Below are 20,294 nucleotides of genomic sequence, written 5' to 3'. Positions count from 1 at the left end.
TGACTTGGAGGTTGCTCTGCCAGTTGAAACTCCTGGGTCCAAATCCAAAGAGCTAATCTCTTGTGAAAATGATACACCTTGAGAGGCCAGGTTGGTACACACAGAAGGGTCATCTGTTAGGGACATGGACTCAATATCAGAGGCTTTGTTGCTGTTTTGATAATAATTGAGTATACAGCTTGATTACATGAAGGTATAACTGTGTCTAAAGTTGGAGTGATACCTATAGTCTCAGCTTCTCAGGAGGCTGAGGTGGGATGATTTCTTGAGCCCAGGAGTTAGAGACCAGCCTGGACAACATAGCAAGACCCTGTCTCTAAAATAAATAAATAAACCCAGAATATTTTGGCTGGGCCATGCAAATGTGAAAAGTTGTATCAGTGGAATTTCTATAGCAACAATAGCACTCTAGTTGAGACATGCTATTGTCATGGCCCCCAACATCCCCCATTGCCTCTGTAATCTTTGTAAAATGTACACATCTCAAGATTTTTGATCTCCCATCTTTTGATAAGTATACGTATCAAAATTTAGTTTGAAAAAGGGAAAAAAAATCTTCTATGGAATCCTCCTGAGAAACACTCTAGTAATTGGAATCTTAACATGCTCTGAACCAGTAATCTCCCATCATGGGAATTATTTCCCAAGGAAATAATTTAAAAGGAAAACACACACACACACACACACACACACACACACAGGTATAGGGCTGGGCTGGGACCAAGGTAAGGCAAATGAGGTACACAGGTGCAGATTTTCATGCCAGAAGGTAGGAGCTTCCTTACATTTATGTCCTTGGCTCTTGCCTCCCCTTAGTCCTAGGCCTGCACACAGGTATACACATATATGTATGTATTTTTAAAATGCTGTATACGTAAAGTAAAACTATAAATATCCAACAAGAGCAAGAGATAAGGTGTAGCCATCAAAAGTAAAGATGATAAAGACACAGAGAAAAATATATATGAGGTAATGTTAAGGTGAAAGTGGAAAACAAAGTCATGTAACGATGACATGATGCTAAGAAGGAAAATACAACTTATAACATTTGGGAAAAATTAGGAAGAAGCCAGAAGCAAATGGGGAATACTCTTTGTCAGATTATTTCCTTAATAATCTGAACACATTTTGAATTAAAAGACAACTTCTTATGAACTGTCCAATTCACACAGGATAAAACTTAAACTCCTGAGCCTGGCATTCAAGGCCCTGCGAGATCTGGTACAAGTTTGAATATACAAAAAACCACCCAAATGTTTATTTAAAAAGGTAAATCATATGGTATGTAAATTATGCCTCAATAAAACTGCTATAAACAAACGAAGGTTACATGCTACATGTCCAACACAAGCTGGTGGAGCTGAGGGTGGCAGTAGGCTCTGTTCACATTGTCACTCAAGGACTCAAGCTATGGAGGTCCTACCACATTGTTTCCCTGCTGTCCCAACCTAAGGCTTCAGGGTTTGGCTTAGGAAGGCAAAAGAGAACCTGAGTGTCAAATGAGCAATCAATTGCTCAGGCCTGGAAGTGGCACACATCACTTCTACCTATAATCCTTTGACCAGATCTGGTGGTAGAGCCCAGTCAGGCCTATCTTCAATGGGATGGGGAAGTGTCATCCTCCTGTGTGCCAGAAAACAGAAGTGAATGGGTATGGTGAGCACCAGAAGTCTCTTCCACAATGACAAACCACTACTGAGTCTTTATTATCGTTCAGACACTGGATTATGGTTCAGCACTTGGCATATGTTATATGAAGGTGCTGCTGCTGCTGCTTATATATCTATTGAGCTTTGTATATGGCCAGCACCATTCTATGAGCTTTATGTACATTAAATCATTTAATTTTCATAACCACCCCTTTCATGGATACCATTACCAATCCATCTTACATGTGAAGAAACTGAGATGCAGAGAAGTGAGAACAATTGCTAAGATCTCACATTAAGTAAATGTTAGGGTCAATATTTAAACCTAGGAATTTGACTATAGCACTCAAACTCTCAACTACTACCAGTAGCTTTCAAATTTTTAAACTGTGACTCACACTAAGAATTTTGGAATGAGTGATGTCAGGAAGAAGGTTGATTAGAAATGCCTAGTTCTTATCCCTGCCACAAGACAGGACCAAGGGAATGAATAAACCGTGAATATTTAACTGGAATTATGAAAAGAGAGCATTAAGGTGCAGTGGGGCAGTAGAGGGGAACTTGTAGTGATTGGAAGCCCAAGAGAGTACCATGGAGGCACATGGCATCTGTAGCCCCGTCTTGCCTGCCACAATTGCATCAGCCCAGAGACAGGAGGGAAGTCCCCTTGTAGGGAAAAGTTAAAAGAACTCCACCAGTCTCCATTGCCACTGTAAATGACCCCAGTCCTCATTATGAAATAATCCCACAGTCCTTGCAAGCCCTGTGCCCAGTTTGAAGAGCTTTTGGGAATCCATATAGCTGTATCACTCTGGATTAGGAGCACAGGGTGTGCACACACCCTTCCCGTAGTGAGCCAAGCTGCTGCAGCATGGCACCATCTTGAGATCAGAGCCATCTCTGGACTGTGCCTTGCTCTGGAGGCCATAGCCATTGCACTTCTCCAGCACTGGGGCTCCATCTTCATTCCACCAAGCCCACATGTGGGCCAACTGCACAAAGACTGGGCCCAGGATTGGCTGTGACTCTGGTCCTGCACCACAGTGAAACCAACCCCTGTCATCTGCAATACAGCTGAAGGAACAGTCTGGCAGTTTTACCCAGGGTGAACCTTCCTTTAAGCCAGCCAAATGGCTATGTGTCCTCCCTCAAGCAGGAGAGGGCCTAGCCCATCAAACAACTGACATGCCTACCCCTAGGCCAGCAGAGTGGCCATATGCAGATGTACAGAGCCTGAAAAAACAGGCCTATAGCACCTACTTCCTCCATGAACACACCCTTGGATTGCCTCACATTCACAACCAGGGCTTGGAGAAACGAGAAGCTGACTGAGTAGCTGTGTGAAGCCCACACAGGTGGCCGAATCCCACAACTCCAGCAGCATGGAGTCTGGGCCCAGGACTGCCTGTGACTCCGGTCCTGCACGGCAGTGAAACCAACCTACACACTGTCTGGTTTTAGAGTTGGAGGAAGAGTCTGGAAGTCTTGTCCAAGGAGAGCCTACACTTAAGCCAGCTAAACTGCTGCACACCCTCTCCGAAGTGAGAGGAGTCCTTGATCCACCTAACAGCCGACATGCCACTGGGCCCACAGAGCAGCTGTGTGCCCATGCCCAGGGCCTAAGACACAGGAGCAGCATGGGACCACACCCCTACCATGAACATGCTGCTGACCTGCCCAAAGGACCTGCATGTGTAATCAACACTTGAGAAATAGCTCTGTTGGCCACCCCCAGCAGACATGCACCCAGGCCAGCCAAGAAGGTGTGTGGCTGCATCCCATACCTGAGAAATGGCCCTGTGGATTGCCCTGGCAAACACACTTCCAAGCAGCTAAGCAGCCATGCACTCATATTTTGGGCCTGGGAGATAGCCCCATAGGCAATCCTTAGAAGGCAAGCAGGCGGGCCATCAAAGCAGCCACACACCTGCCCCCTCAGGCTTGAGAAACAGCCCCATGGCATGAAATCACAGTGAGCCAGACCCGAAGTTGGCCAACCCAATGTGGCCACACATGCACTCAGACATGAGAAAGGCCTGGCAAGCCCACCATGGCAAAGCTACACTGCCACTGCCACAAAATCTCTCATCCTAGGACACTGAGATACTCACAAACATTGCAAGGAAAGATTACAGTTGAAGAAACTATGCAGATGCTACATACTGCATCCACCTAGAAACAAAGCCAACACACTGCTCTGAACCTACTCCCCAAGACCGATCTATGAGAATAAATCTTTCCCTATAAAACCTACTCCATGAAATTGGAAGGGGTGACTGTTCCACCAGATGTGTAGAAATCAGTGTAGGGACACATTAAGCAAGAAGAAGCAAGGAAACATAATGCTTCCAAAGGAACACAGTAATTCTCTAGTAACAGACTGCAATAATAAGGAAATACACAAAATGCCAGGAAAAGAATTCAAAATAATAATCTTAAAGAAACTCAATGAAATAAAAGAGAATAAAGATAGAAAACTCAATAAAATTAGGAAAACAATTCATGATTTGAATAAGAAATTCAACAATGAGAAGAACCAAACAGAAATCCTAGAGCTAAAGAATTCAATGAATAAAATAAAAATGCAACTGAGAGCTTCAGTGATAGATGAGACCAAGCAGAAGAAAGAATTTCTGAACTTAAAGATAGGTCATTTGAAATAAAACAAGCAAATGAACAAAAAAAGAAAAAAAGAATAAAGGAGGCATACAGGAGTAATGAAGAACCATTAAGCAAACAAATATTTGGATTATGGCATTACAGAAGGAGAGTATAAAGGAAATGATATAAAAAACTTATTTAATGAAATAAGTCCAGGTGCGGTGGCTCATGCCTGTAATCCCAGCACTTTGGGAGGCCGAGGCAGGCAGATTTCTTGAGGTCAGGAGTTTGAGACAAGCCTGGCTACAATTAAGCTACCTCAATTGTATCTCGTCAAAAAGGGCCTGGAACTGTACAAACACCACTAACCCTTATGCCACATACCCCGCCTAAGTGCACTATGGGACAATCCTATGAACACCAGCCTACAATGGATTGCCCCTGATGGATTCCTTTGGATATGTGGAACCCAGGCTTACTTGTGGCCACCTTATCACCGGCAAGGTACTTTCTTCCTAGGAACAACTAAACCTGGATTCTTTTTACTTCCAAAGCAGGCAGGCAACACCCTCGGAGTCCCTGTGTATGATAACCTAAACAAAGAAAAATGATCCTTAAAGGTAGGTCGAAGCCAAAGATGGCAAGAGGATGAGGGGCCTCCACAATGGATCATCGAATATTACGGTCCTGCCACTTGGGCTGAGGATAGTTATCGCACTCCTATATATATGCTAAATAGAGTAATTAACTACAGGCTGTTCTAGAGATAAGCACTAACCAAACCGCCTCAGCCCTGGAAATGCTCACGCAACAACAAAACCAAATGTGCGCGGCAATTTATCAAAACAGGCTGGCACTAGACTACTTATTAGCAGAAGAAGGTGGGGTCTGTGGTAAGTTTAATATCTCCAATTGCTGTCTTAACATAGACGGTAACAGAAAAGCAGTTCTAGAAATCACTTCAAACATCAGAAAAGTAACCCATGTACCAGTCCAAACCTGGAAGGGATGGGAACCGACAAACCTAGGAAGGTGTTTCTCTAATTTAGGAGGATTTAAAACGCTGGTAGGGGCAGTAATCTTCATCATTGGGTTCCTCCTGTTTCTCCCTTGTATTATCCCACTGATAATAAAAGCCATTAAAAGTCTTATTGAAACTACAGTCAACTGCCAGACAATCCTGCTGCAACGACACAACAGATACCAACCCATCTCTCAAAAATACCTCAAAATTAAGTTTTTCTTTTTTCCGAGGTGCCCACACCACCCTCTATGTCATGCCTGAAGTCGTTATTTAAAAAGTCATCCCTTTTCCCTTTTTCTATAACCAAATAGACAGGAATGAAAGACTTTCCCCAGGTCCTGAAAGCTTGGGGGAATGAATAACTCCTCCTTTCTCAGGTCCAGTGCCAAGGCACAAGGTCACCTGCGCCAGCAGTGTGCGTCAGCAAGATAGCAGAAGCAGGAAGAGAGCTGGCCGGAAGATACATACCCCTTGAAGACCGAGAGAGAGGCCATGGAGGTACCACAGAGCAGTTACATCAGACTGGGACGCTTCCTGTTTACAGGAGACTATAAAACCTCTGCCCCATCCTCATTTGAGGCTGACACCATTTTAGGCCTCAGCCCATCTGCACCCAGGCGCTCATTAAAACAGCGTGTTGCTCCACACTGCCTTGTGCTGTTTGTTGGCGAGCTCTCGGGGTTCCGACCGATATTAGAATCTTGAACTTTCTGGCCACCAGCTCCTGTTTTCCTCTTTGATGGCCAGATCCATGCCTTTCATGAAGCATTCTAATATTGGGAGCAACTTTTGGAAACTGCTAGGGCCATGGCTACCTTTGAGATGGTGAAAATTTACTTTGCTAAGCAAACCTCCTGGAAGAAAAGATTTCTGTGCACAGGTGAGGAACCTGTGGTATTAGCAAGTTTGGCACCTTTATGGAAGAGGTGCATTCATTCAATTATTCAGTAAATTCATTCACTCATCCCACAAGCATTCACCATTTAATATCAACAGGAACTCTTTTTGGCCCTAGGATTACAGAGATGAAGAGAATAAGTCTCCAGACTCAGCGCAGTGGCTCACGCCTGTAATCCCAGCACTTTGGGAGGCCAAGGCAGGCAGATTACAAGGTCAGGAGTTCGAGACCAGCCTGGCCAATATGGTGAAACCCCGTTTCTACTAAAAATATAAAAAATTACCTGGGTGTGGTGGTGGGGACCTGTAGTCCCTGCTACTCGGGAGGCTGAGGTAGGAGAATCTCTTGAACCCGGGAGGTGGAAGTTGCAGTGAGCCAAGATTGTGCCACTGCACTCCAGCCTGGGCAACAGAGTGAGATTGCATCTCAAAAAAAAAAAAAAAAAAAAAAAAAAAATCCAATTATATGAGGCTTTCTTTCTAGAGACTGGCCAAGACATTGGTCACTGCCCTTGAGCTGATGACCAAGTGCACCACCTGAAGCTCTGTTCATTGGGAGGACTTCACCTTGGCATTGTCTTCCAAAGTTATTCCCAAGTGGGCCATCGTGTAGCTGCCATCCATTTTTGACTTGCACCCACATAACCAATTCACCAACTCAGAAACCAAGCTCAGGCTTTTTCCTCCTCCATTATCTAGTTATAAGGCATCCCTTGCACCACCACTCAGGTAAAGCGATGGAGAGGTGCTGGTGCAACAGTGGATGACATGGCTCTGAGTCACCTGCTCACACGGCTTACTTGTGCCCTCTGGTTTTGCTCATGCTTGATGTTGGAGATACACTTCTGTTTTGGATGCATTGTTACTGAGCCTAACCAACCTATGGACTTGGGGGGTCTGATAGAACCTAGGACATGATGTGAATTGTGGCTACATTGTCACTTCTGTCCTGTGATCAGGCACTCTGCCTCTATCTGGGTCTGGTAGCGCACCAAAAGTTGTTTTTCAAAAGACATTAAATGATCTGCTGCTAATGGCATGGACTTGCTCCAGAGTTCCAGGTCTTCATTGTGATTCTCCCAATTGAGGCTTTCCGTAAGTTCTACACACATCCTTTCCCACCATTGGTACTCTGATACTGATACCATAGGGTCTGCTGGGTTTTATGGCCCGAGCAGCATTGCAACCTTATCTGGCTGCTGAGCTCTTTCTTCCACTGGGCCTCACCCAAAGCTGGCTGCCTTGGTGACATCTAGGATATGAGTTGGAGCAGTATTCAGAAGTGTGAAATATGCTGCCACCAGGGCTTGAAGAGAACTACCAAGAGCTATACTTCCATCTTCATTTATGACAGTTAGATTTAGATAGGGAGATGCAATTTATCCTTCTTGTACTTGGGGAAAATGTCCCAGAAAGTGCCAACCACCGGACTCCTAAAGGTTTTATTGGTGTGACATACATCCTGAGTCTTAATAGGATTTATTTCACCCCTCTGGAGTATGTTTCTTACCAAAGTGTCCAATGTGCTACCCATTTCTTGCTCATATAATCCAGTTAGCATCATGTTATGAACATGATGGATCAATGTGGGACGTCCAGAGAGTCTAGATATCTTTGAACTCTGACAATAGGTAGGAAAGCTAACCTAGCCTTGGGATGAGGCTGTAAATGCATACTATTGTCTGTTCTATCTGAATGCAGACTGTCTCTGATCCTCTTTATTGATTGGAACAGAAAAAGATGATTTGCCAGCTAAACATAAATGTAAGGAGTAACTACTGTGATCAATTACAGCATCTTAACTGGATAAAGAGGGACAAGAAGAAGTTGATTGTCCAGGAAGATTGTGACAGACAGTAAAATGAGATAAGATTAGTGGATCAGAGATCTTAATGGTGTCCAAGAATTGATAAAGGATGAGTGTTACAGGGAACAAGATGGAAAAGTAAGAGGTAGTGGTCAGAATATGTTGCTTACATTTGAAACTCAATGGTAGTAGATTTGTTTGTAATGACAATAAAGAGAGGAAAAGTTCTTAACAATTGAGGGGGTACATTAACTGAGATAACAAAGTCACTGAGAATTATATGGATATGGAAAGTCCCCAAGAATGATTACAAAAGTGGTAGCGAAATGCGATAAAATCTCTGATGAATGAGCGTGACCTTAAGGTCATTTAAAATAATAGTAGCGTGTATAGTTTTGATGCTGAGTACTTCAAAGTATCTGGGATATTGACAAAAAATAAACTAAGAACTGCAATATCCAAAGCGAATATCTACCTTACTTGTAGGATCATTTGTATGAGGATGGACAAAGAAAAACAAGCCAATTTTTAAGAGAACAGCAGGTGAAGCAATGTCCATAAAGGAATGCATGTTATCAGTTATAGCAAGAACAGGAAATGAACACTCAGAGAAGAGATAGAAGATAAGGTATAAGGAATGTTGACAATGAGGATTGTTGGCAGTGGTCTGTTGATAAATAAAGTTTAACAATCAGTTCTTTGGGAGAGGTGGGGTGGAGTCCTGATAAGCAGCCCTTGCCAGTTTCCAGGGGATTAATGCTCCCACAGTGGCCTATTTTAAACTGTCTGACATTCAGTGCCAAGACTGGGGCTAGGACAATCTCAGTAATCATGAGGACTAAGGTTTTAATGCAATATTCTAAAAAACCAAAATCAATGCAAAAAATCCGTGACAAGCAAAGTATCAAAACCTGGACTAAAGATGGGCTGCTGTTTGTGTTTTTGGACCCGCATGATTGTGTAATGGCAACAGTTGTTTCCAGTCAGCCCGGGGCTCCTCAGTCTTAGTGGCTTTTGAGTTACCCAACAGGGGGTTTTATGAGAGTTGACAGTGGCATGGGAACAGATTGAATTGGGCAAATTTATATTTCTACATATCTCTAATTTACTTATGCAGGACTTTATACATAATCATGGTCTTCTGTTTGTTTTTTAATTTTTTTTAAGAGATGGGGTCTTGCTATGTTGCCCAGGCTGGCCTAGAACTCCTGGGCTCAAGCCATATACCTGCCTCAACATTCCCAGTAGCTGAGACTACAGGTATGTGCCACTGTGCCTGACTAATCATGGTTTTTTTTTCTTTTTTCTTTTTTTTTTTCTTGAGACAGGTTCTTGCTCTGTCACCCAGGTTGGAGTGCAGTGGCTCCATCTCGGCTCACTGCAATGCCTGCCTCCCAGGTTTAAGCAATTCTCATGCCTCAGCCTTCTGAGTAGCTGGAATTACAAATGTGCGCCACCACACCCAGCTAATTTTTGTATTTTCAGTAGAGATGGGGTTTCACCATTGTAGGCCAGGCTGGTCTTGAACTGCTAACCTCAGGTGATCCACCCACCTTGGCCTCCCAAAGTGCTGGGATTACAGGCATGAGCCACCATGCCCAGCCTGTTTTTGTTCTTTATCATAATACTTAGTTTTTTCCACTTGGTTTACCACATGACAGGATATTTTGATAACTATATAGGGGTGCCTGTTTTTTCGTCTTGACTCAGGTTCCGATATGATTTCATATGGCACTGCTGGTTTCTCTGAACATGGAGTCAAGGAGAGACGAGCCCAGTTGCCTCTCGATGGCCTGTGCAATGGGCTCCAGCGGGCCGGTGAGTGATGATCCTCATGGGAATACAAATAACTCTGCACACAGCTACAGGCATTGGGCTATAGCATGGCCTCAGGGGAACTTCCATTCTAGTGGCAGAGATAGATAAATGCTAAGCAAAGTAATAAATTTATTAACCAAACAAATACAATGATTTCATAGAATGATTACAACATCGAAAGGGTTAAAACAGAATGATGGGGTGGAGAATGCCTGGGGACCGGGGAGGGAGTGAGGAGGCCTCGCATTTCATTAAAACATTTCAAGTACTCTGCGGAAATCTTGAAAGAAGTCTTGTTTACTGTTGTGAGAGTCATCAGTTTCATTAGAATCAGGGCTTTGAATCACCATTTTTTGAGAGGTTTTTTGTCAAGAAATGAGAGCAGACTTTAAGAAACTCACTGACTGTGCAGAGGCCTTCTGGAGGCACAAAATTGAACTTCAAGCACTTTTCTCTTTTGTTGAGAGAAAAGGAAAGGCCATTGTTAAAACCATTTGCCAAGCTTGAACATTTATTGGTGTCACAAATTATTGTAAATATGTTTTCTATAATTTTTGTGAAAGAAATACATTTCCAATGTAATAAAATCCATTATGACTATAATTTGGAGTATATGTTTTCATGTACATTCTCCCAGAGAAGAGTTCTAAGCTTTCTTTCAGATCCTAGAGTGGGTTTCTGACCCAAAAAGGTTAAGATTATTAGAGAGCAGCCTCTATAAAATGTACATGCTAAAAGGACACACTACAAGTCCATAGACTGCAACATGCCTCTCTCTTTGTCTCTCCACATACACAGACACACACACACACACACACACACACACTAACATACACATACATAACTTGTCATATATACATGTGGCAAAATGCTTACGTAAGCTTCCTATTTAAAAGTTGAATTGTAAGACTGTTAGTAAATCTTTAATACAGCTTGTGGGAAATGTTTCATGAAACTCTATACTTAGTTCTGATGATCAGTGCAGAAAAATTCCTAGTAAGTTTTAGAGGAAGTAAAATTATAGTTGAGAAATCTACTCTAATGCCAACCAAGCAAGGGGAACTGAGTTTTCTAAGAGAACATTTCTTAGTAAACCAAGAAATCAGCAAAGTGTTGTTTCAACCCTTCTCTACCACTTCTTCCTTTCTACTGCCTGGAATGTGAATGTAATGGCTGGAGCTCAAGCAGCCAGTTGGGATTATGAGATAGCATGGTTAAAGCAGCAGAATAGAAAGAGACAACAACCTAAAGAAAGAAACTAATGCAAAAATTAATGTAGATAATTTATTTGGGCAAAGGTTGAGGACAACTGCCTGGGACACACTTCAAGTTGCCTTGAGGAATGCTCATTTGGCCTTTGTTACAAGCAGGGTATTAAAGGCAAAGGGGGATGAAGAGTATGCTGATAAAAATGTTGTTTGACTGGAATTCTCATTGGTTTACAGAGATAACATTGGCTGGTGATTGGTTTATGCATTGTCGAACTATAGGGTGTGAGCTGTGATGTCCAGCGTATGGTTTTGTCTGTTTTTTTTTTTTTTTTGAGACTGAGTTTTGCTCTTGTTGCCCAGGCTGGAGTGCAATGGCACAATCTCATCTCACTACAACCTCCGCCTCCCAGGTTCAAGCGATTCTCCTGCCTCAGCCTCCCGAGTAGCTGGGATTACAGGCATGCACCACCACACCCAGCTAATTTTGTATTTTTGGTAGAGATGGGGTTTCTCCACGTTGGTCAGGCTGGTCTTGAACTCCCAACCTCAGGTAATCTGCCTACCTTAGCCTCCCAAAGTGCTGGGATTATAGGCTTGAGCCACTGCATCCGGCCAGCATATGGTATTTTATGGCTATTTGGCATCAGTTAGTCCAGAGCGCACGTAGCAAGTGGCTTCAAGAGGTAATTATCTAGCTCAAGGGGGAGTGAGAGGTTACAGCTGTTGCATTTCAATGCTTCCCTGGGCCTGATCATTAAAGGGGGCTACCATTCCTCAGAAAGAAAATTTATTTTCTTTCATAGAACCTAGATTCTGTTAAAGGATGCAGCTGCCATGTCAGACTTGCCTTCCTCCAATCTCCTTTTTGGAGATAGAAGGAAAAAAACTCTCATCCTATTAATGTTACTCTTTTGGTGTCTGTATTACAGCTGAAACTGACCCTAACCTTTGAAGGATTACAATAAACTCTGCACACATTATCTCACTTATGCATCATTATAACCCACAGGTAAGTATTATTGCACCAGTTTTGTAGTTAAGGAAACAAGACCTACAGGGCTTGAGTAGATGACAGAGTCAGGCAGCCCGGCTTTAGAACTGGTTCTGTTAATCCATACCAGGCATTATTCCAAGCACTTAAGAAGTACAGAGATATTGTGGGCTTGACTGCAGACCACATTAATAAAACAACTATCATGATAAATCAAGTCACATGACGTTTTTTGGTTTCCCAGTGTAAATAAAAGTTATGTTTACATTACACTATACAATATACATTGTATAATATAATTGTCCAATAGCATTGTGTCTAAAACACAATGTGTCTACCTTAATTTAAAAATACTTTATTCCAAAAAAAAAAAAAAAAATGCTAAACCATCATCTGAGCCTTCACCCGGTCTTAATGTTTTTGCTCTTGCCTTCATGTTGATGGTTGCTGCCTGATCAGGGTAGTGGTTGCTGAATATCGGGGTGGCTGTGGCAATTACTTATAATAAGAACAAAGTGAAGTTTACTGCATCGATTGACTCTTCCTATCACAAAAGACTACTCTATAGCATGCAATGCTGTTTGACAGCATTTTACCCACAGTAGAACTTTTTCCCAATTGAAGTCAGTCCTCTCAAGCCCTGCCAGTGCTTTATCAACTAAGTTTATGTAAAACTCTACCTAAATTCATTGTCATTTCAACAACATTGAGGGCATCGTCACTAGGAGTAGATTACATCTCAAAAAAGCACTTTCTTTGCTCATCCACAAGAAGCAACTCTACATCCATTCAAGTTTTCTCATAGGATTGCAGCAATTCAGTCACATCTACAGGCTTCGTGTCTAATTCTAGTTCTCTTGCTGTTTCTGCCATATCTGCAGTGACTTTCACCACTAAAGTCTTGAACCCCTCAGAGTCATCCATGAGGGTCAGAATCATCTTCTTCCAAACTCCTGCTAATGTTGATATTTTGATTTCCTCCCATGAAGCATGACTGTTCTTAATGGCATCTATAATGATGATTCCTTTCCAGAAGGTTTTCAACTTCCTTTGTTCAGACCCATCAGAAAATAACTATCTATGGCAGCGATAGCCTTGCGAAATGTGTTTCTTAAGTAATAAGACTTGAAAGTTGATATTACTCCTTGATCCATGAGCTGCAGAATGAATGTTGTGTTAGCAGACAAGAAAAAAACACATGAATCTCCTTGTGTATCTCCATCAGAGCTCTTGGTTGACCAGGTGCATTGTCAATGAGCAGTACTATTTTGAAAAGGATCTTTTTTATTGTTCTGGGTAGTAGTTTTCAACAGTGGGTTTAAAATATTTATGCTGTAAACCATGCCACAAACAGATTTATTGTCATCCAGGCCTTGTTGTTTCATTTACTGAGCAGGCTGAGCAGATTTTGCATAATTCTTTGGGGCCCTAGAATTTTCAGAATGACCCATGAGCATAGGCTATAACTTAAAGTCGCCAGCTGTATTCATCCCTAACAAGAGAGTCAGCCTGTCCTTTGAAGTTTTGAAGCCAGGCATTGACTTCTCCTGTCTAGCTATGAAGAGTTCTAGATGGCATCTTCTTCCCATATAAAGTTGTTTCATCTACATTGAAAATCTATTGTTTAATGTGGCCACCTCCATCAATGATCTTAGCTAGATCTTCTGGATAACTTGCTGCAGCTTCTGTATCAGCACGGCTTCATCTTGCACTTTGTTACAGAAATGACTTTTTTGCTTAAACCTCATGAACCAATCTCTGTTAACTTCAAGTTTTTATTTTGCAAGTTTCTTACCTCTCTCAGCCTTCATAGAATTGAAGAGAGTAAGGGCCTTGTTCTGGATTAAGCTTTGGCTTAAGAGAATGTTGTGGCTGGTTTGATCTTCCATCCAGACCACTAAAACTTTCTCCATATCAGCAATAAAGCTGCTTTGCTTTCTTATCATTTATGTGTTTACTAGAGCAGCACTTTTAATTTCCTTCAAGCGTTTTACAAAGAAACTTGGCTAACTATTTGGCACAAGAGACCTTGCTTTCAGCCTGTCTCAACTTTTGACATTCTTTCCTTGCTAGGCTTAGTTATGTCTTAATCGACTTAGCTTTTGATTTAAAGTGAGAGATGCGAGACTCTTCCTTTCATTTGAACACTTAGAAGTCACCGTAGGGTTATTAATTGGCCTAATTTTAATATCCTTATATCTCCCTCCTACCCAGGGAGTAGGGAGGCCCGAGAAGAGGAAGAGAGATGGGGGAACGGCTGGTCAGTGGAGCAGAACACACAACATTTATCGATTAAGTTTGCCCTCTTATATGGACACAGTTCATGGAATCCCAAAACAATTATAATAATAACATAAAAGATCACTGATCAGAGATGATAGCAGGTATAATAATGATGAAAAAGTTTGAAATATTGTGAGAATCACCAAAATGTGACACAGATACTCAAGTAAGCACTTACTGTTGGAATAATGGCGCCAGTAGACTTACTTGACTCAAGGCTGCCATGGAACTTCGGTTTGTAAAAATGAAGTCTGTGAACTGCAATAATAAAGTGAAGCATCATGAAATGAGGTGTGCCTGTACAAATGGATGAAAGGTAGATGCGAAACTGGTTAAATTCACGCCATTAGTATTTCTCTATTTTACAAGTACCAGAGCTTGTTTGACAAAAGAACACTCATTTCATGTTAGGCAAAATATAATGTATGTTCATACACATGGAAATCTCTGGAAAACCAAACATAAAATTAATAGTCAACATGTATTTATCACCCTCTGCTGGCAGTTGAGCGGGACTGCTCTTCCTTTCTTAAATTGATAATGAATTGAGTAACAGACGCCAGGCACATGAAAATCAAAATATCAGCTTGGTTTCTGACAAAGCTGAACCGTAGAAGGTAATTTGGTCTTGGTCTATAGACTCAATCAAATGCCCCCATGGAATGAATGTGCCCACCAGTGTCAGGTGAAACTGGACCACTGTGACTCCCTCTCAGAGGCAGGTCACCTGGGTGGAAAGTATGTGCAACCTGAAGATAGCATTCTTTCTCAGAGAGAGAGAGTGAGCAGATCCAAAAGAAGCTATGCCAAGTGCACACAATTCCTTTTTCTGATTTCATCAGATAAAACACTCCACCACCCTCAGGGAAGAGTAAGTGATGAGCTGGATGAAAGATAGTAGATGTTATCTTGTAACGATTTTCCCAAGAGCAGAACGTTCTACTTTATAGGGGTAAAGTAGAATCTACAGAAATGTAGCAGAGAGGTCCCATGAAATGGTTTTCATGAAGGGCAATATGCTAAGTGTTTCATATGGCAAAGTGACAGGTAGTGAGATAGTCTGAGTCTAGAGACTCCATACAAAACCCCCGGGCTGCGTGGACACTTCCAGACCCTGAGGAAGGGCAGTCACAAGGGGCCACCTTGGATGAAGGTGCTGATCTCATCACAGGAGTGCCACATACACATCGCCACTGAAGCATAAGTGATGTACCTTTCTCTCCACCTTTAGTGTCTGGACAAAGATGTTCTAAAATGGAGGAGGCGTTTTGTGAAATTGCCTCTTCCATGCAGCCTATTTCCATTCAGGTTTCTCTAGTCCTCTTGATATCCTGAAAGGTGGGCATGGTTGCTCTCTTACAGATGAGACATTTAAAGCCCAGAAGGTTCAGTAGGTTGCCCAAGACCATACAGAGCTATTCAGGGAATGGAGCCAAGATTGAATGACTTTAGAAAGCTCCTTCACTTTTCACGTTATCTCATTGCCAACTAGAGAATCCTTTCCCAAGAGCTTGAAACTGGTTGGAGAGTGTGACAATACTAACTGATCTATACCTTAAGTGGGATGGGTTATATGATCTATACATAGAGAAGCCCCGTGGTGAGGGAGCTATGCATATGTGATGAATTTAGAATTTCTTTCTTTGCCTGTTTCACCTAAGTGCCTAGAACAAAAATGTGTTTCTTTTTTCATGAAATCTTCAGAAAGACGCTTTGTTAGTTGTGTCATAGTCTTGAGTGTCAGGTAGTCATGAGAATACAAATCTGTCAGCCATAAATCTCCAGAGCTTTTTTGTGATACTAGCTTGAGGGCCTGGTGTTTCACAGTTACAGGTCCTTGATGGGCCAAGAAGGACTCAAGAAGAGAAACTGTATTAAGCTGGAAGAGATGGCAGTGATGGATAACAGTGGAAGGTGAATGTGGATATGACTTGATAGAACTTGGGTGTGGGCAATTCTTCCATTTCTTATTTATTTAAAAATTCAAGTAACTAATGGTTTATTAATTTAATGAAGAGTTGTAATTTTATAGGAAGACAGAAGCCCATTCTTTGCCGAGATTTTTGCCAGACACTGTTCATATATTATCCTTCTTAATCCTCATAAGAACCTACAAAAGTAGGCTATAATAGCTCTGTCTCTGTCTCTCTTTCTTCCTGTGTCTGATCTCTAGCACATGGAAATGTTTAGGCTTAAGAAAGATTAAGCAACCTAAGTATACAGGTCTAAAACCCACATTACTTTCAACATATAATACATTCCAAAAACTTAGCTTCTTAAAACACTATAGAGTTACAATGAGCAGTTCACATACATTGTCTTCTTAAGCCTTCACCTGGTCCCTTGGAGTTAGTCTTTATATTGCTCACTTTGTTGATGCTAAAGCTGAAGCTGAAAAAAGTTACTTCTTACAGCCAGTAAAAAGCAGAGTTGGAATTCAAATGCAGGTCTTCTGACATCCAGTATCAAGCTCTGTCCCCACTGTTCCACTGAAATCAGCGACACATTCCTTTTCACCCACAGGAAGCCTTTCTGTGTGAGTCATAACTTTGCTTACAGAACAAAGCTGGCTGCCTAAGGACAGATGGGGGGTTCATGGCCTTAGACCTTGAAAATCAAAATCTGCAAAGTGAGGCCAACGTCATTATCATTAAAAAAACCCCTTTGGGACAAGTTATTGTGGATAGCAGCTCCAGAGTGCATTGTTAAAGGAAACTAGAACCTTTGGCATCATCCCAAATCAATTACAGTGATATTAAGGAAGATAACCAGGATCTTTCTCCACATATACCTGGTTGCTCTTATGAGATACATAAATAGATAATCATTACATCTGTAAAGTCTAGACATTGGCACTGATTTTGTATCTTCTTTTTCTCTCCCTATTTATTGTCTTCACACATCCATCTCCTACATTAAGCTGCCTCATACTTGCACTTGGCAGCACCCACCCTGCTAAAATTAAATTTCAGGCCAGGCATGGTGGCTCATGCCTGTAATCCCAGCACATGTGGAGGCTGAGGCAGAAGGATCACTAAAGCATAGGAGTTCAAGACCAGCCTGGGCAACAGAGCGAGACCCCACCTCTGAAAAAAAAAAAAGACTGAGCCTGCAGGTCGAGGCTGCAGTGAGCCATAACTGTGCCACTGCATCCCAGCCTGAAACTCTGTCTCAATAAAATAAATAAAATAAAATAAAGTTTCACTGATAACAAAAGGCAGCATGTTATGGAAATTGACAAGGATTCTTTGCTTGGCCAAACTTCAGTTAGGCTTCCAAATCTTCTACTAGGCCAATCTGTGCACTTCCTTGTAAAATCCAGTTCTAGCAAACAGCTCTATTAAGTCAGTTGTGCAAGAAACCCCCATCCTCAATATCTGATCAACTCAATATTTGATCAGTTTCCTCCACAGCCCCAGGTGATGTCTGATCACCCTGGCCAGGAAAACAGTCAAGAGTTCCTGAAAGAGGATGGGGGAATAAGAGACATGGTAAAAATCATTTTTTCACAATAAGAAACACTGGCCGGTTTTGGAAGGCTCCCCATTGTCTGACACGCACCCCTCAGTCCTAGCTATCTGAAAGAAAAGGAGAAAGAGCCTTCAAGGATCTCAAGGCACATAAAATGGAATCTTCTCTCCTTCCTTGGATCAATTTCTCACATCTAGGATCAACTGTCTATAGGTAGGGAGGTAGGTTTACTTCATTAGGTGAGAAATGGAATATTTAAAAATATCTATTTTAAAATAAGATTCTATTTATTTCCTGTGTGGAAACCAGAAGCAAGAGGAATACAACTTTGATACAGAGTAGTTCTCATGGAACTTAAACTTTTAAAATGTTCTTATTCTTCTTCCACGTTTTAAATACATCACTTCATCCTCGTAAATGCAATTTTAAAAAGCTGCCACAGGGGTTAAAAGTATAGCAATACCATAGGAGTGTGCAAAGTGGCAGGCTTCATAAAGCTAAATGAAACCAAACCAAGTCAAGTCAATGTAGTTCAACTAACATGTATTGCAGCATGTGCCGGCCTCCTGGGCCTCAACGAACTTACAACCTGGCTTAGAGCAAACGTGCAGAGTTAGCCTCATGTATTAATCAGCTCTTGTATTTCTCACAGTGCTGAAAGCTCGAAGTTCAAGATCAACGTGTCAGCATGGTCCAGTTCCAGTGAGGGTTCTCTTCCTGCCTTGCAGATGGCCACCTTCTCACTGTATCTTCCCGTGACTGAGAGAAACAAAAAGAACGAGCTCTCTGGTATCTCTTCTTATAAGGCCACTAGTCCCATAATGATAGATCCACCCTCATAACCTCATCTAACTATGATTACCTCCCCATTAAAATCATTACTTGGGAGGCCATTAGGCTGAAACAGCTCTACTACCTTGGGTTTCTGCATCAGCAAACTGAAGCCTAACTCAGTGTAAACAGTAAAACAAAACTTAACTAATCAGAGATCACCAGCTAACTGCCAACTAGCAACTGTATCAATCAGAAACTGCCAACTATCCTCTAACTAGGGATTTTCCACTTGAATCAATTAAGTATTTTCTTTGTCTTGCTTCTATAAACACCTTACAAAAGTTTCCCCTGTGATCTCTCGGTAGAGCCCTGAACTGCTTGGGGTCTGGTGCTGCCCAATTCATGAATTGCTGCTTGTTCAAATAAATGCTTCAAATTTTTTATGTGTCTAAGCTTACTTTTAATACCCCCAAGGCCCTACCTCCAAATACCATCATATTGGAGATTATGGCTGCAATGGGGACACGGGGGAGTGGGGGTGGAAGGGGACAGTTTTCACAGAGGGGTCCTATTTGTCCTAGCTTTTGAGTAACACTGTGCAAAGAGTTTGGGGACAGCATCTAAGAAGGTACTGGGCAAAGGGAGAAGAAAATATGGCCAGAAAAGTAAACTGGTACAGATTGTTTAGGTCTTGAGTGCCAAGCAAAGGAGCCTTAACTTCTTCTTGTGGATATGGAATATTCTGGGAATTACATCAGAAAATCAGAGTGTGTGCATTGCAGAGTAGTATCAGCGATGCTGCCCTGAAGAAACAGTGATGGAATTTTCACTAAGTAAATAGATGGTTCTGTTGACTCAGCACTGATTGGTGTGAGTGTACATACCATTGGTTATTGTAGGTGTCCTTCTCTTTGTTTGAATGTTGGGGCTATTTCTTTGTTCAATTCTCCCAATGTTTTCTAAGTAGCTGGCAATAATTTCTAAAATTCTTGCCTAGCTTAGCTATGCTAAGGGAATCCAAAAGAAAGGATATTTTTGTTTCAACTTGAGCTAGAATTGTAAACTGTACTCAGGGAAATCTGGGCATGGTAGTGATGGGGATGGGAACACTAAATATTAGTCCTCAAAGTGGAAGGAGAAGCCTAGGGGACAGAGGTAGCTTCTTGGTCAACTTCTCCTCCCTGTCTAGAGTTTCCATTAATTAATTAATTTATTCACTCCTCAATAAGTGTGTATAAATATATTTGTATTCAGTTTTATAAATAATTTATATTATTTATATATAATAAATATCAAAAATGCAACTTTGTGGTTTCTCTTCTCTTTGTTTCTTTCTTTTTTCTTTTTCTTTCTTTCTTTTTTTTTTTTTTTGGAGACAGGATCCTGCTCTGTTGCCCAGGCTGCAGTGCAGTGGCATGATCTCAGCTCACTGCAACCTCGACCTCCTGGGCTTAAGCAATCCTCCCACCTCAGCCTCCAGGGTATCTGGGACCACATGTGTTTGCCACCATACTCAGCTACAAAATTTTTTAAAACATGTATGTATGAGGCATCTTTTTCTTTATGAAAAATTGTGTGGTTTTCTGTTATTTTTTTATTTTTATTTTTATTTTTTGAGACGGAGTCTTGCTCTGTTGCCCAGGCTGGAGAGCAGTGGTGTGATCTTGGTTCACTGCAACCTCTGCCTCCCAAGTTCAAGCAATTCTCCTGCCTCAGCCTCCTGAGTAGCTGGGATCACAGAAGTGTGCCACCACACCTGGCTAATTTT

This window comes from Macaca thibetana, chromosome 3 (assembly GCF_024542745.1).
Source record: "Macaca thibetana thibetana isolate TM-01 chromosome 3, ASM2454274v1, whole genome shotgun sequence".
In the NCBI taxonomy this organism is placed as follows: domain Eukaryota; kingdom Metazoa; phylum Chordata; class Mammalia; order Primates; family Cercopithecidae; genus Macaca; species Macaca thibetana.
The sequence above is the reverse complement of the archived record's forward strand: the minus strand, read 5'-3'. Positions refer to the sequence as shown.